The 15,406-nt window shown below is 42.2% G+C and overlaps 1 protein-coding gene across 7 annotated transcripts in view; it reads right to left on the minus strand.

The window, feature by feature from the left end:
* Akap13 (A-kinase anchoring protein 13) overlaps nt 1-7,629 on the minus strand; it is a 280,085-nt gene extending 272,456 nt beyond the window's left edge. For all 7 annotated transcript variants that reach the window (XM_029479051.2, XM_029479049.2, XM_029479050.2 and 4 more), the window contains exon 1: nt 7,443-7,629. The gene's annotated coding sequence lies outside the window, so the exon portion shown is untranslated. The remainder of the gene's footprint in view (nt 1-7,442) is intronic.
* Nucleotides 7,630-15,406: the final 7,777 nt, after the last annotated feature.

Here is a 15,406-nt window from a genome sequence, read left to right on the forward strand (position 1 = left end):
GGGGAGGGGGGGGGGGCGGGGGGCGGGTCTTCACTCTAGCTAAGGCTGAATCTTCATCAACAACCTCTCCAGGCCTCTTCCTGAACTGATTCTGCTACAAAGTGCATGGCCTTCTAAATACTGCAGCTTCCATGCTGCTAAAACCAGTCATACTTGGGAAACTCTTACAAACAAACAAACAAACAAAAAACAACTAACCAGAACACATGGTTTTTTTCTCTCAAAAATGTCTTATTGTACTATACTCATCTTGTTTACTGAGACTAGCAACTGTACTCATGGATCCCGAAACCACCTATATGGAAACCATGGGCTGTATAAATAAAGCTTACAAAACACACAGGATTTGAATGCTGAAAAGTACACCACCAATAATACACAAAAGACCTAGATAAGCAGATGTGTCATGTTTGTGGCTCAATATTACAAAGATGACAGTTACCTCCTAAGTATTTACAGACTCAATCCAATGTCAATCCAGAAGTAAAATGTGTCATAGCTGTTGTGTAGAGCTATATAGATAGTTCAAGGCAGAGCCTTTGTCTTCCATGCAAAAGGCCCTAGAGTGGATACCATTGCTTTAAAAAACAAAACTGTAGTTCCTGGAGCATACAGCTCAGTAGAGTGCTTCCCTAAGTTTTCTGGTCTGAGGTTTGGTCTTTAACACTCTTTAATTTTAAAAAAGTAAAGTAATATAGCTTAGGTGGTAGAATATAGGACAGCCCCAGTTCAATCTTCAGCATCACACAATGACAATGCAGTGGCACACAGCTGTATTCCCAGCACTCAGGAGGCAGAGGCAGGAGGACCAGAAACTCAAAGCCATCCTCAGCTACAGAGTTCCAGGCCAAACTGCTACATAAGTTACATTCTATATAATTCCACTTTTATGACACCTCCCAACACCCATACACATACACACACACCATGGCTTGAGACAGTCTCATTTAGTCCAGGCTGGCCTTGAACTCCCTATATAGGAAGAAATGACTTCAAATTTATGATCTTCTTGCCTCCACCCCATCCTACTCCAAATACAGGGATTATAGGCATTCATCACCATATTCCAAGTTACCTGTTACTAGGGATCAAACCTAGGTTTTTGTACAGCCTAGGCACACAATTGACCTACATTCCTAGTCCTAAATGATCTTTAAAGGGATCATCATCAACAACAACAATGAAACAAACAAGCAAATGAACAAAACTCATGAAGACAGAAAACAGATTAATGGGTTCTGAAAATCAAGGAGTGAAAAACCAAATTAACTACAAAAGGATTTGGATGAATCTGGAAGGACAAAGGTACTATTCTAATTCAAGCAGTGGTTAGATGAATATACGCATTTGTCAACATTTAGAAGACATTATGCACTGAAGCCAGTGAATCTGAGTAAGTGTATGAATGAGACCCATGGGAGACTGAAGACATAGCAACAATGTACTGAGTGAAACTTGCTTTTGCCTAGCTTGAATCTCTGTGTGGTGTGCACACCTATATGTAGACCCTCCTGCTGGCACAAGTAAATATGGAGGTCAGGTGGAAGTGGGCAGTCTTACTCTCTACCTTATTCTTGAGGTGGAGTCACTTGGTGAACCTGGAACTCACAGACTGGCTAGACTAGCTGGCTAGGAAGCCTTGGGGATCCTCCACCTCCCAACCTTCAGATTACAGACACACAGTGTGTCACACCTGGTACTCAAGCTTACCACATTAAGCACTTTACCAAGGAGCCATTGCCCAGCCCCTCAATAATTTTTTTCAAATGAATGCTAGTTGAAATAAAATATATGTTGAAAGATGTAGTATTGTTTAAATTAGATGTGAATAACTGGATTTTGTTAGGTATTATCAATTAGGTATTATCAAGGCCAAGCCAACTACCTATGTGGAAGTCTCTATATTCACTAACCACTCTAAGCTTCAACTAGAGCTCCAAAGCAGACAGAGACAAGATGGGTGTGGTTGCAGCTCATGAAAACCTTATTTACAAAAACAGGCAGTAGGCCAGCTAAGAGGACACACAGTGCCAAAAACATAATACCCTAGGAGTTGCCTATGATAAAGTGGGCAGGAGATGAGCATTGAAGAGACTGGTCCAAAAGGTGGCAGGCATATTACCTTGGTAGTAATGTTCTGTTTTGACTCTGCTGAGTTACAGGCAAGGATACTTTGTCATAAACTCTCTAAACTCTGTCCTTAAAATGGGTGTGTTTTATTACATTCTATAATAACCTTGACAAACTTGATTTGTTTTAAAATGTACTTGAAATTTTCATATGAGAATATCAATGATATGGAAAAGTCTGACTTCTGTGCCATAGTAATCAATAATCATACTAATCCATCAATAATAATAGCATAAAGGCCTATTAGCTAGCAACATGGCCACTGTCAAGTAACTTCAGAAGCCTTTTCTTATCCTAAAAATGGGTTAATAATTTCATTCTCAAGATTTCGTGTTGGCTTGTTTTCTCCCCGAGGGGCTGCTGAGAAATAAATAATGAATGAAGGTAAAATAAAGTGCATCTAGAACAGAAAACTAAGTAAACAAATACTAAAGTGTAGTATGAAGGTGAGGGTAAACAACCGCAGCTCCACTGACCTCCTCTGTAGTATAATTCCAACGTCCTGATATTCTTTGTTCGCTGTTTACCGTGGACTCACCCGACATCAAGCCCTGGCAGCCCAGGTCAGTTGCTGAGTAGACAGTAATTTGCATCTAACAACAAGCATGCTGAATCAAAAGCTAGTTTAACCAATATTCCCTGATAAATATTTGGTAAAAGGAAATGTGAGAAAAACCAGATAGAACATGAAAACAGGTCAGCTTTCCCAGGCAAGAAGGAGGGTAAGACATATTAAAACATTTTAGCTGGCTTCTCTGGGGGAATGACAGAGAAGCTAGTGGCAAGTTTGCCCTTTGGGGTTGGGATTTACATTTTATCCATACCAGGAGCTAATCATTGAAAATGTAGCACCACACACGGTATGGTGCTTTCTGGCCTGTGTTTCTCACAACAGTAGCATTTAGCTGACAGGATAATACTGGGGGGGATGGGGGCTGTAATAAGCAAGGATACTGAGAAAGATAAAATGGCTTGCTCAAGATCAGACTGCCGGTAAGTGGCAGTGTGTGGATGCAGCTGTCTGTATACCATGTGCTTTTAGCAGAGATCAACATGAAAGAACCATCCTTGGGTTCTACAAAACTAAATCTTTAACTCTAGGGGTTTTTACGGGCATTGGCATCTCAAGTTAAAAAGAACAAAAGTGTGCCACAGGAATTAATTAACCTTTCAAGAATATTTCATTATTTTGGGTGGTGGGGACCAACTCTATGATCAAGAGTGGGCTTATGATGAGAAAATAAAAATTATTACAAGACGCCTACCCAGTGGCATAAAGAGCAAACACCTCCCGCTCTCCACTTTCTTTCACTCACTATCACACCATGCAAACATACCAAGATAAGGTTCTGAAAAGAAAAAAGAAAAAAAAAAAGCACCCCATTACCCAACACAGAATTCAGACAAGCACAGTATTTCAGTACTGAATCTGTAAGTCCAACCTCTTAGCAAAGACTGATAAAAATGGGTTTGATCTTATTATGATGACCGTATCAACACCAAGGTGACTAGAAAACTGTAAATGTACGACATGGGCATGAAATAAACTTCTTCCTACAAACAGCTTCCTTCTCTCTTCCCCCAAAACAGTAAGGTAGGCAGGCCACACAACACAGGGACAATCACTTCCATGTGGATATTCATCCTTATCAGTATTAACTATAGCTCAGGACTAACTTTAAGACAAGCAAGCATCAGGTGGCTTGGTCAGGGATGTTTATCCCTACAGTCTCAGGTTTGATCAGGTAAACAGTTCTAAAACTCAGCTACTCTGTCTGGCACTTTAAACATTCTGAACTAAGTTGGTACAACTGACTTTAACCACTGCTCCTCTCTGTAAATAGTGGCACTTGAAAAAGCAACTGAGTGGTGTACTTAAGTCTCTGAACTATGTATTCTGCTAACACTCCATCCAGTTCTATCTTGAGCAAACCTGAGAAATGTCATAGAGCCACAAATATTATTTTCAAGACCGAGTAAAACAAAGGGAACTGACTATAACTCAAGACACTATGGTGGTCTGAATGAGAATGCCCTCATAGGTTCATCGATGTGAATGCTTGCTCCTCAGGCAGTGGCACTATCTGAAAGGTTAGGGGGTGTGGCCTTATTAGGCAATGGGGCTATATGGCCGGTCAGGGGGTGTGGCTTTTTGAGGAAAGGTATGGTCTTATTGGAGGAATTATGTCACTGGGGGTAGGCTCTGAGGTTTCAGAAGCATAAGCCAGACCGAGATGCTCGCTCTCTCTCTTTCTGTTGCCTGAGGATCCAGATGTAGAACTTTCAGCTATCTCTCCAGCACCATTTCTGCCTACGTGCTGCCATGCTCCCTTCCATGATGGCAATGGACTCAATCTCTGAAACTGTATGCAAGCCCCAGGTAAATGCATTCCTTCATAAGGGCAATCATTTTCATAGTGTCTCAAACACTAAGACGGACTCTTGCTAGTACTGGAAACAATCTCTCTCTTGTCACTTCTCACACTATACAGCTGTAGGCACCTGGGATCCCACTCAAAAGAAAGCTAACAGGTGACAAAACGATATAGCCTCTCTCATCCTTCTGTTCAGAGGACATCTTTTACATTTATTTGTCTTTAGGGTGGAAGTTAATTCACAAGTGTGAATGTGGAGGTCAGAGGACAAGTTTCAGGAGTTGGTTCTCTCCCTCTACTACATGGGGCTGTGGGACCTGAACGTGGGTCATCAGGCTTGGTGGCAAGTACCTTTACCCACTGACCCACCTTCTGTTCAGAACCCTCACTTTAAAAACACTTTTTAAAAGCCATGTAAAACCGTACCACAGTTATCTTTGTAGCCACCAGGAAGCAGAATATTGGACAGTGCACTAAGTCTCCTAGACCATTTCATGCATTCCTAAGAACATGTAATGTTACTACCCCTTACAAGGAAAGAAGCAAGCTCCAGAGTTAAGTGCAGTGCTCAAGGCTTCAAAACCGTGGAAGGAAAGCTGAGGATCTGAACTCAGATTTACATAACTCCAAAACAGGGAATTTCTTCTAAACTATGCTCCCTACTGATTTCACAATGAAGGACTGGGAAGAGCCATGAATGAATCTGTTCAGTAGCTTAAGAGTCTCAAACAGGGAGAGTGTGAGGGATGCATTTCAAAATTGCAATTTTTTTTTTTTTTTGAAATCCACAGTGTACTCTTTAAATCCCAGTTATTTTCTAGAACAAATCAACAAAAAAGAGTTTTTAAAGCTGGGAAAAGTGATAAACACATGTTATCTAGCCCTAAGGAAACCTTGAGCTCAAAGCCAACATACACTACAAGGCAAACCCTACACACACACACACACACACAGACACACACAGAGAGAGAGAGAGAGAGAGAGAGAGAGAGAGAGAGAGAGAGAGAGAGGGAGAGGGAGGGGGGAGGGGGTGCTAGGCTCTTAATTCCAGCATGCCGGCAGACAGATCTCTGGAAGTTTAAGACCAGCCTGAGCTACACAGTGAGACCCTATCTCAAGAGAGAATTAACAAAGTCTAAAAGTAAAGTCAACCTCACCACAGATGTGCAAGCTAATTACCATTTTGTCCAAGGCCCCAGAGTTCATGGGTTTCTCCTGTGTACACTATCAGTAGCCAGTGAAAATCGCTTCACCTAAATCAAACAAAATCTAAACGCCAACTGTGTGGACTTTTCTAGAAAAAAAAAAAAAAAAAAAAAAAAAACCAGAGCATAGCAAAATACCACCCATCACAGTCCTTAAGGAGTAAAAAGACTAGGAAAGACCATTTATAAGACACATAGTTCCCATTTAGTGAAGCAAATACCCTAGAACAAAAGTATGTGTAGCATGTTATCACAGTCCAGAGAAGGAAGACAACTGGTGTCCTGGCCACCTGATTTTGCAGTATTTGTTTATATTATGTAACTAACCAATAACTCCCAACTTCTGTCCACCTCCTTTGCTCACCACACCCACTCCAGAAAGGGAAATTAAGCACAAAGATTGTGAGTCCTGAATCCCTGTGCCTTCAGAATAGTTTTCCTTGGTTTCATCAGGTAAACGAAGCTGGGTTTCATATAAAGAAAAGCCAAAAACAAAACAGAAAACCCCACACACCACTTGTCCATGTTATTCACATAGAAAACAAAGCAAAATGCCATGAGCAGTAGCCTTCAAAGAAAAATTTAAGTTTAACAAATGTCAAAGAAATACAACTAAAATTAACATGAAGTGACTGACGGGGGTGGGGGGTGGGGGTCCTCTCTCGGGAGCTAAAACTGAATTACCATCATAGCGCAAGTCTAGTCAACGAAATGCAGTGGAATGATTCCACCGAAAACTTGGGAAGGCAACTACTTAAAGCAGTTGTAAGTCCCCAAGAGATGAAGGTGTACAAAGTGACACACTGGTTTATCTCAGAGTCATCTCGACTGATAGGAGCTTCTTTACAGACAATGAATGCACTTTCAAGAACTGGAGCGCTTCTCCTGACCCGGGCAATCCAAAAGTTTAGGGGGGAAAAATGAATGACTTCTGGAAATCATGAGGGTAGTAACAAAAAATCAGACAGACAGACAAAAAAGGCACATCCTTTTGTAAATCTGCTCAACGCAATGAACTCTCAAAATAACTTCATTATGAAGTGGAAAAGCAAAGAGTGAAACACTCAGAGATTGCTCAATCCATTTTCATTGTGAACTCCTGAGTTCACAGTAGAGTCTAGACACTTAAAGTGAGCCAATATTTTCAACCGAAAGACAGACACTTCCTTAGCGAGAAATAAACTGAGGGTGCGTCTCGCACCCCAGTTAAGTGTCAGCGAGCCTTATTTACGAAAAGCAGCGATTCGCTAGTTCTCAAAGTGCTTGCACTAGAGCTCGGGGGCAGAGGAGTCGAATGAGCCCACCGTTCCCGGGGCGCCCACCGCGCCCCCCTCCCCATCTCGGGAGAAAGCCCCCAAAGGTGGCCGGGGCGCGCAGTGTTTACCCGGCTTGACTGCCCCGGGGAGCTGCTCGTTCTCGGGGCCGCACTCTCTGTTCGAGCGGCGCGCCCCACCGAGCAGCCGTCCCTTAGAGGAGAGCCGCAGTCAGCGCCACAGAAGCAGGCAGCAGGGGAACGTGGGTCCGAGGAGGCCGGGATCGGCGGCCGCGCTATCCACCCCTGGCTGCGGATGCTAAGAAGGGTCCGCCACCCGCGTCGCGCCCGCGCGCCCCCGCGTCCCGCAGCTCGCGCGCGCGGCCCCGAGCAGCCGAAGGGGGAGGGGCGGCTGCGCGCGCGCCCCCTCCTCAGACGCCCAAACTTCCCTCAACTCCCTCAACTAAGTTGCGCTCTCACCGTGCGGCTCCCCGGGCTCCCCCGCGGGCCGAGCCGGAGCAGCTCCGCGCCTTGGCCGCGGAGAAGGACAATAGGCGGCCGCTCCCTCGGCGGCGGCGGTGACGGCTGGAGCAAGGAGCAAGCACGGCGGTCTCAACCGAGCCCAAGAGCTTAGCAGCAGCAGCTCCGGCTCCGCGACCGCCCTGCACACAGACCTGCCCACCCGCGCATGCGCCGCCTGCGGCCCGAGGTGGGCGGTGCAACAAGCCAAACCTAAAAGTTTCTATTGGACAACTAGACTGCCCATCATATTCTGTGAGCCCAATAGGAAGGCTTCTTGGCAGTTGGCTCTGGTTGCTAAGGAACGATGAGGTTGACCGCCACTGCTGCCAGGCGGCAAAGTGATCAAAGTCGGGTGGCTGGCAGCAGCTGCTGGGGAAATGCCCACCCACCTTCTCCTATCCGCCCCATCGCCGGAAGCCACCCTTCCTCTGTGCGCCTGATGCTTACCTAAGTCGGAGTACTTACCACACGTTGACGCTAAGACTCAATGGAGTCTTCTTAAGAGTCCAAGGTGGAGCGGCACAAAGTACTCAAGTATGTTGGATGGGTGAAGATTGTCGCAGTGACTGAGCTATTCGATCACCACAAAATCATTGCCTTTGAGTTGCCATGGACTTCAGAAAACATCTAGTTGCTTCGGAGAAACAAAGTATGGACATGTTCCAATGGTGACCCAAGATATTACATTAATTGGTACAAAAAAACTTCTTTTTGATAGTTACATATTGTAATGTGTTATTAAGGGAAAACATGCCTATAATGCCAAACTATTTTGACATGTTATTTTTTCGGTCAATAGAAAGTTGGGGGGAAAAAAAGCAGGGGATTATGAATATTAAGCAAGAAATGTGAGGTTTTCTGTGCAGTTTAATTTTTATTGTGGTTGAAGTAAGAAAGGTGGTTTCCTCGGAGGAGAAGGGTATTGGCTGGGAAGGAACAGAATGGAATCTCTGCAGGTACTGGCCTTGCATTTTTATTTAGGTGACCAAAAACATATTAATATGAAAATATGTGGCTATACCCCTAAGATAAATACCCCATTGGGGGACAATTTCCTTTAAGTATTGGACTCCCTCTGGCCAACCATGCCCCAGTAGATGACCTAGCACCCACACAGCTATGGACAGTACAAGTTGAACACAGTGGATTCTAAGTTTTTTAAAGAGCAGAAGGAGAATAAGAAGTTGAGAGGGATGAGTTGGGAGAATGTGACCAAAGTATATTATATGAATGAAGAAAATGTTCAAAGAATTATATGAAAAGACTAACTTCATATAATTTCAAAGTCAGTTTTTTTTTTAAATAGTAATACAAGATATGGACCTGCCAAAAACTGCAAGAATGAAAGTCACTGTCATTTGGGAAGTTTTAATCCAGACAAGGTCACTACCATCATCAACATATTTAACAGGAAGTATTATGAGTGCCCCGTGATTGTACCAGGCATTTCTGTTGTTAAATGCCACTTTCCCTTTTTAAAATTATTTTAATTGAAAAAAATGTTTCATATAACATGTTTTGATCATGTTTTCCCACTCTCCAGTTCCTCTCAGATCCTCCCCACCTCCCTACTCATCCAACTTCATGGTTTTTTTTTCTCCTTCCTTCATAAAACAAAAGCAAAAAGTAAGAAACACAAAAGTGGAAATCAAACAATCAAATCCAGGATGGAGTCCAAAAAGAAAAAGAAAGCCAAAACAAAGCACAATGAAACAAAAAGTCCACAAAGATACCACTGAGTCCATTTTGTGTTGGCCAATAACTCTGGAACATGAGGCCTGCCCTGAAGTGTGATTGATAAAAACCAGTGAAAGTGCATTGGAGAAAACGGATTATCCCTTTGCCAGGGCATATTGATTGCATATATCTTCTTGCTTAGAGGCTGGGAGCCCATGACCCCTTCCTCCCTCTGGATGCTGGGACTCCTGGCTTGAACCTTTACAAATCTTTTGTGTGCCAACACTGCATGAGTTCATATGCATATCAGTCCTATTGTGTCTGGTAGTCAATGTTTCTTTGTAATCATTCATCACCTCTGTCTCTTACAATCTTTCTGCCTCCTCTTCCTCACTCCTTCCTGACCCTTGAGGGGAGGGGGTTGGTTAGAAGGTCCCGTCTAGGACTAATGCTCCAATGTCTGTCCCACTCTATATGTTGTGCACTTGTTGGTCTCTATATTAATTCCCATCCACTACACGAAGCTTCTCTGATGTGGATTGAGCAAGGCACTTATGAGTATAGCCATATGACACTAAGAATCATTGTATTGCTATGTTCCTTTAGCAGAAGAATAATAATAGGTTTCCCCTAGACCCATGACCTATCAAGTTAGCCACGTTAGCAGTCAATGTAAGTTTGGGTTTCATTTCATGGAATCACAAAGTGGTTGGTTACTCCCATAACACTGGTGCCACTATTCAACTAATATGTCATGTCGTCAGGTCATTGTTCTAAGTCACAAATTTTGTTGCTGGATAACATCAATGATTACTTTTTCTACTCTGGTACCTTGCAGAGTAGCTTCCAGTAGCATGGCAGCTAGTCAGTAAAGGTGAAGCTTCTAGTTAGTCACCAACTCAACTCTTCCATGTGTGATGACACAAGCAGCTGTTATCTTCAGCAACTGGGCTTTACCATCAGGTTATGGAGAGTAGAAACAGCCTGTGATACTTGAAGGTTTCTATTAGGGCCCCTGTGGCCAACAACGCAACAAGATATCACCCATTCCTGGCACTGGAGGCTTTACGGAGTGGCATATGATGTTCACTTGTCTCCCTATTATTTAGTGGTTCCTTTTAGATGCCTTTCCTATGTTCATGTATTTTAGGAAGCTTCTACAGTAGGTTTCCACGTTGGCTTTTCAAAGGCCTTTAGTCGTACTTGTCCCTCCACACCGTCCCCTTCTTACACTTCTCTCCTATTCTCATCGCAATTTAATCCTCCTAGTTTCCCCATTATCTTTCCATAACAATATATTCTATTGCCCCTACATATGAGACAAAACTTAAAATATCTGTCTTTGGGAATCTATGGTACTGCACTCAGGGTGGTTTCTTTTTTTTTCTAGCTCTATCCATTTACTCATGAATTCCATGATTGTTTGTAATCGCTGAAAAATACTCCACTGTGTAAATTATCACATTTTCATTATCCATTCACCAGTTTGTGGACATCTAGGCTGTTTCCAAGTTTCAGGCTATTATGAATAGAGCGGCCATGAACATGGATGAGCTAGTATCTCTATAGTAGGACGTAGAACCCTTTGGGTATATATATCCAAGATTGATAGAGGTGGATCTTGAGGTAGATTGACTTCCAGCTTCCTGAGAAACCACCATACTGATTTCCATAGTGGCTAGACATGTTTGCATTCCCACCAGCTATAAGTAAGTGTTCCCCTTTCCCTGCACCCTTAGCAGCATGTGCATTCTTTTATTGATCTTGGCCATTCTGACTGCTGTAAAATGAAATCTTAAAGTAGTTTTGATTTGCATTTCCCTGATGGCTAAGGATGTTGAACATATTTTTTTTTTAGATTTATTTATTATTATATCTAAGTACACTGTAGCTGTCTTCAGATGCACCAGAAGAGGGCGTCAGATCTCATTAGGGATGGTTGTGAGCCACCATGTGGTTGCTGGGATTTGAACTCAGGACCTTCAGAAGAGCAGTCGGTGCTCTTAACCACTGAGCCATCTCTCCAGCCCTTGAACATATCTTTAAGGGTTTCTCAACCACTGGGTTTCACCTTTTGAGAGGTCTCTGCTTAGTTCTGTACTGCACTTTTGGGCTGAACTATTTGTTTTCTTGATGTTCATTTTTTTTCTTCATATATTTTAGATACTAATTCTCTATTGGATGTATAATCTGATAATCTTGGCAAAGATCTTTTCCCATTCTATAGACTGCTGCTTTGCCAAAATTATGAAAACTATATGATCCTTGACCATACAGAAGTTTTTCACTTCATGAGGTCCCATTCATTAATAATTGGTCTTACTGCCTGTGTTACTAGTGTCCCACTCAGATATGCCTCCTCTGTGCAAATAGTTCAAGACTATTGCCCTACTTTCTCTTCTATCAGATTCTGGATTCAATTCTTCACAGAAATTGAAAATTAAAAAAAAAATTCAACTTTGTATGGATACACAAAAATACTCAGAATATGTGAAACAATTTTTCATTTATTTTTTTAATTAAGAATTGATATTGATAGAATAGCCATTTTCACAATACTAATCCTACTGATCCGTGAGCATGGGAGATGGTTCAATCTGGTATCATCTTCAATTTCTTCCAATGCCTTAAAGTTTTTATTATACAAGTATTTTACTTTCGTGGATAGAGTTATCCCAAGATCTTCTCTCTTTCTATTTTAATTAATTTGGCCAAGGTTTAATCAATCTTACTGATTTTCTCTAAGTTATGAACCAACTCTTTGTTTCATTGATCCTTTATATTACTTTGTTTCCAGCTCAGTGCTTTACGCCTTGGGTTTGATTCTTTCTTTTCATCTATTCTTTGGGGGGGGGGTATTACTATTTCTTCTTCCTCTTCCTCTCCTCCTCCTCCTCCTCTTCTGCTTCCTCCTTCCTCTAGAGATTTCATATGTGCTGCTAAATTACAAATATGAGAACTCTCTAATTTTGTTAAAGTAGGTATTTCGTGCAGTGATCTTGCGTCTTAAAACTGCCTTCATTGTGTCCCATAGGTTTGGGTATGTTGTGTTTTCATTTTCATTCAATTCAAAAAATATTTGACATTTCCAACTGGATTTCTATTTTGACCCATTTTTCATTCTGTAGTGAAGTGTTTGATTTCTGTGACTTTGCATAATTTCGGCTATTTCTGTTGTTGATGATATCCAGCTTTAATCCATGGTGGTCAAATAGATGCAGGGTGTTATTTTAATTTTTAAATATATTTGTTAAGACTTATAATGTTTCTTAGCATGTTACCAATTTTTGAAAAAGTCCCATGAGCTCCTGAGAAAAATGTATAATCACTAGTGTTTGGGTGAAATATTCTGCAGATGTCTGCTAGGCCCATTTGATTTGTGACATTATATAACTCCAACATTTCTCTGCTTGGTTTTTGTCTGGATGACCTGTTTATTGGCAAATGTAGAGTACTGAAGTCATCCACTATCACTGTGTAAGGTTAATATCCAGTTTTAGCTGTAGCAATGTTTCTTTTTTGAATGTGGGTACACTTGTGTTTGGTGCATAAATGATTAGGATTGCAATATCATCTCCTTGAATTTTTCCTTAAACAAGTCTATAGTTTCTTTTTATTTCTCTTCTGCTTAGCTTTGCTTTGGAGACTATTTTATAAGATATTAAAAGGCTATACCTTCTTGGTTCCTAGGCCCATTTTCTTTGAGTACCTTTTTACATTCTTTTACCCTGAGCTATCTATTCTTAATGGTGAGTAATGTTTCTTGAATGTAGACATAGAGCTAGATCCTGTTTTTTAATTTGTCTGTTTAATTGTGTCTTTTTAATGGGAAATTGAGACCATTAACATTAAAGGTTATCAATGAAAATTTTTCCTGGTTTTGATTTTGGTGGCGGCGGTGGTGGTGGTGGTGGTTTGTTTGATTGATTGATTTTTGTTTTGTTGAAGGGGGAGTTGTTTTTTGGGCTTTTGTTTTTTGTTTTCTGGTTTTTGGAAACTGGTTTTCTCTGTGTATCCCTGACTGTTCTGGAACTCACTTTGCAAAACAGGCTGGCCTCAAACTCAGAGATCTGCCTGCCTCTGCCCCTCTGCCCCTCTGCCCCTCTGCCCCTCTGCCCCTCTGCCCCTCTGCCCCTCTGCCCCTCTGCCCCTCTGCCCCTCTGCCCCTCTGCCCCTCTGCCCCTCTGCCCCTCTGCCCCTCTGCCCCTCTGCCCCTCTGCCCCTCTGCCCCTCTGCCCCTCTGCCCCTCTGCCCCTCTGCCCCTCTGCCCCTCTGCCCCTCTGCCCCTCTGCCCCTCTGCCCCTCTGCCTCTGCAATGCTAGGATTAAAGGCATGCACCACCAGCCACTTGTTACTTTGTTCTTGTGGTGCTTGAGACTGGAGAGATCATAATGAAGGACAGGAAGGATAAGGAAAATCCCCTGAGTGTCATCCTGGTGCTATTTGTGATGAGGGGGCAGGAAGAGGGTACCAGATGGAAAGTGTTTCTTGAGATCTGTGGCTGATACAAAGGAATGGAGATGGTTTAGAAGGGAAGGCTGAAGCGTTCAATACTTTCTATTAGAAATGCTCCTGATGTTAGCTGAAATGTGCTACTTTTTGAGTAGACCTGGTTCTCACATATATTTTCTTAGTTCATCCTTATGAGGTGATTTTCTTTCAGGTCCTCTCTAGCTTGCAACTGTCCACCCTTTCCCATGCTCACTCTAATTTCTCTTTGTCAGTATTAAAAATTGACACGTTCCTGTGTTCCTATAATGTCAGCACTTGGTAAATGAAGGCCCGAAGGTCAGAAGTTCAAGGGCAGCTTCAGCTATGTAGCAAACTCAAAATCAGCCTTGGCCACATGAGGGAAAATTAAAAGTGAAAAGCTGGTTCAAGGAGAGGGGATGAGAGTCCTGCTTGAAGTCCTGACTCTGTCACAAAGTATCCCACCATGGGCAGTTGGTCACTCCTGAAAGGACCTTAAATCAAGGAGCCCAACTAAGAAATCATTTGCATCCTAGTGCTTGAATATCTACTAATGAACAACCTTCTCTTAGAACCTGGCTTATTTGCTACAAAGACAGCAGTGATGTTCCTGTGTTATGGCTCCAGTGATAAAACACCAATCCACAACCCCACCTTTCTGGAATTTTTAGGAGACCTCAGAAGAGGTACCAAGTACTAGCAGCCTAGCACCATGTTTATGAATCACATAGAAGACTTTGTTCAGTGTAGATTATGATACAATAAATCTGAGGTTCTGGGAGTCTGCATTTCTGAACAAACTACTGGCTGTTTTAGAAAATCCACTTTGAAGGGCAAGGGTCTACTCTACGTCCTCTAAGTCACGTGGGCCCACTTTAGGAAGTTCTAAAACGGTGGTATCTCTTGTTATTCAGACTCAACCTCAAAATGTCCTACCTCAGAGAAACTTCCTGGCCACTCAATCTTTCATGCAAGAGCAATAGACTATGTATTGATTTACATGAGACATGGGTGGTTTACGGGCTTTGTTCTCCCATATAATTTTATCTAACATCATTTTTCAATTTGAATTCATTGCACCAATTATTATTATTATTATTTGTCATTTCTTAGAGTCAAAACTCAGGGCTTTGTATATGCTTAGCAAGTACACCTCTGACTTATGTCCCCAGCCCAGTAATTACTTTCATAACCAAGTTCTCTGACATCACTTGGGTCGCTTCAAGTTCACAAGATTTCTGAAGACAAACGGCTTCTCCACCCAAGCAGACTGTAAATAACTTTCAGCCTGGCGCCACCCTGAAGAAACTCACTGTTTAGAAAGTTGGCCAAATGATCTCAGAATACACTAACTTGAACACAGCTCATTTTGGGTTTTGTTTGTTTGTTTTTGAAGACAGGTTTTTTAAGTAGCCCAGGCTGGCCTCAAAGTTGCTTGAAAGGGTCTTGCATTCCTGATTCTCCTGCCCATACATCCCTAGAGCTGGAATTACAGGTATATGCTACCAGAACACCATGACAGCTCCTTTTTAAAAAAGGTATCTATTCAGTATTGTGATAAACTAAGCAAGCAACAGCACAGGTGGAGACAATTTTTCATTAAAATACGTTGCATTGTTGACATTGCATATGCATTGTTGACATAGATACCAATATATACACACACCAAATAAATGTGAAAATAAATAGCAACAAGACCCCTTGTTGGAGGCCTGCAAGATGGTTCATCAGGTAAAGCAGTGGTTCTCAAACTGTGGGTTGAGACTGTTTGCGGG

This window comes from Mus caroli, unplaced genomic scaffold (assembly GCF_978045245.1).
Source record: "Mus caroli unplaced genomic scaffold, Mus_caroli_1 scaffold_8, whole genome shotgun sequence".
Taxonomy (NCBI): Eukaryota; Metazoa; Chordata; class Mammalia; order Rodentia; family Muridae; genus Mus; species Mus caroli.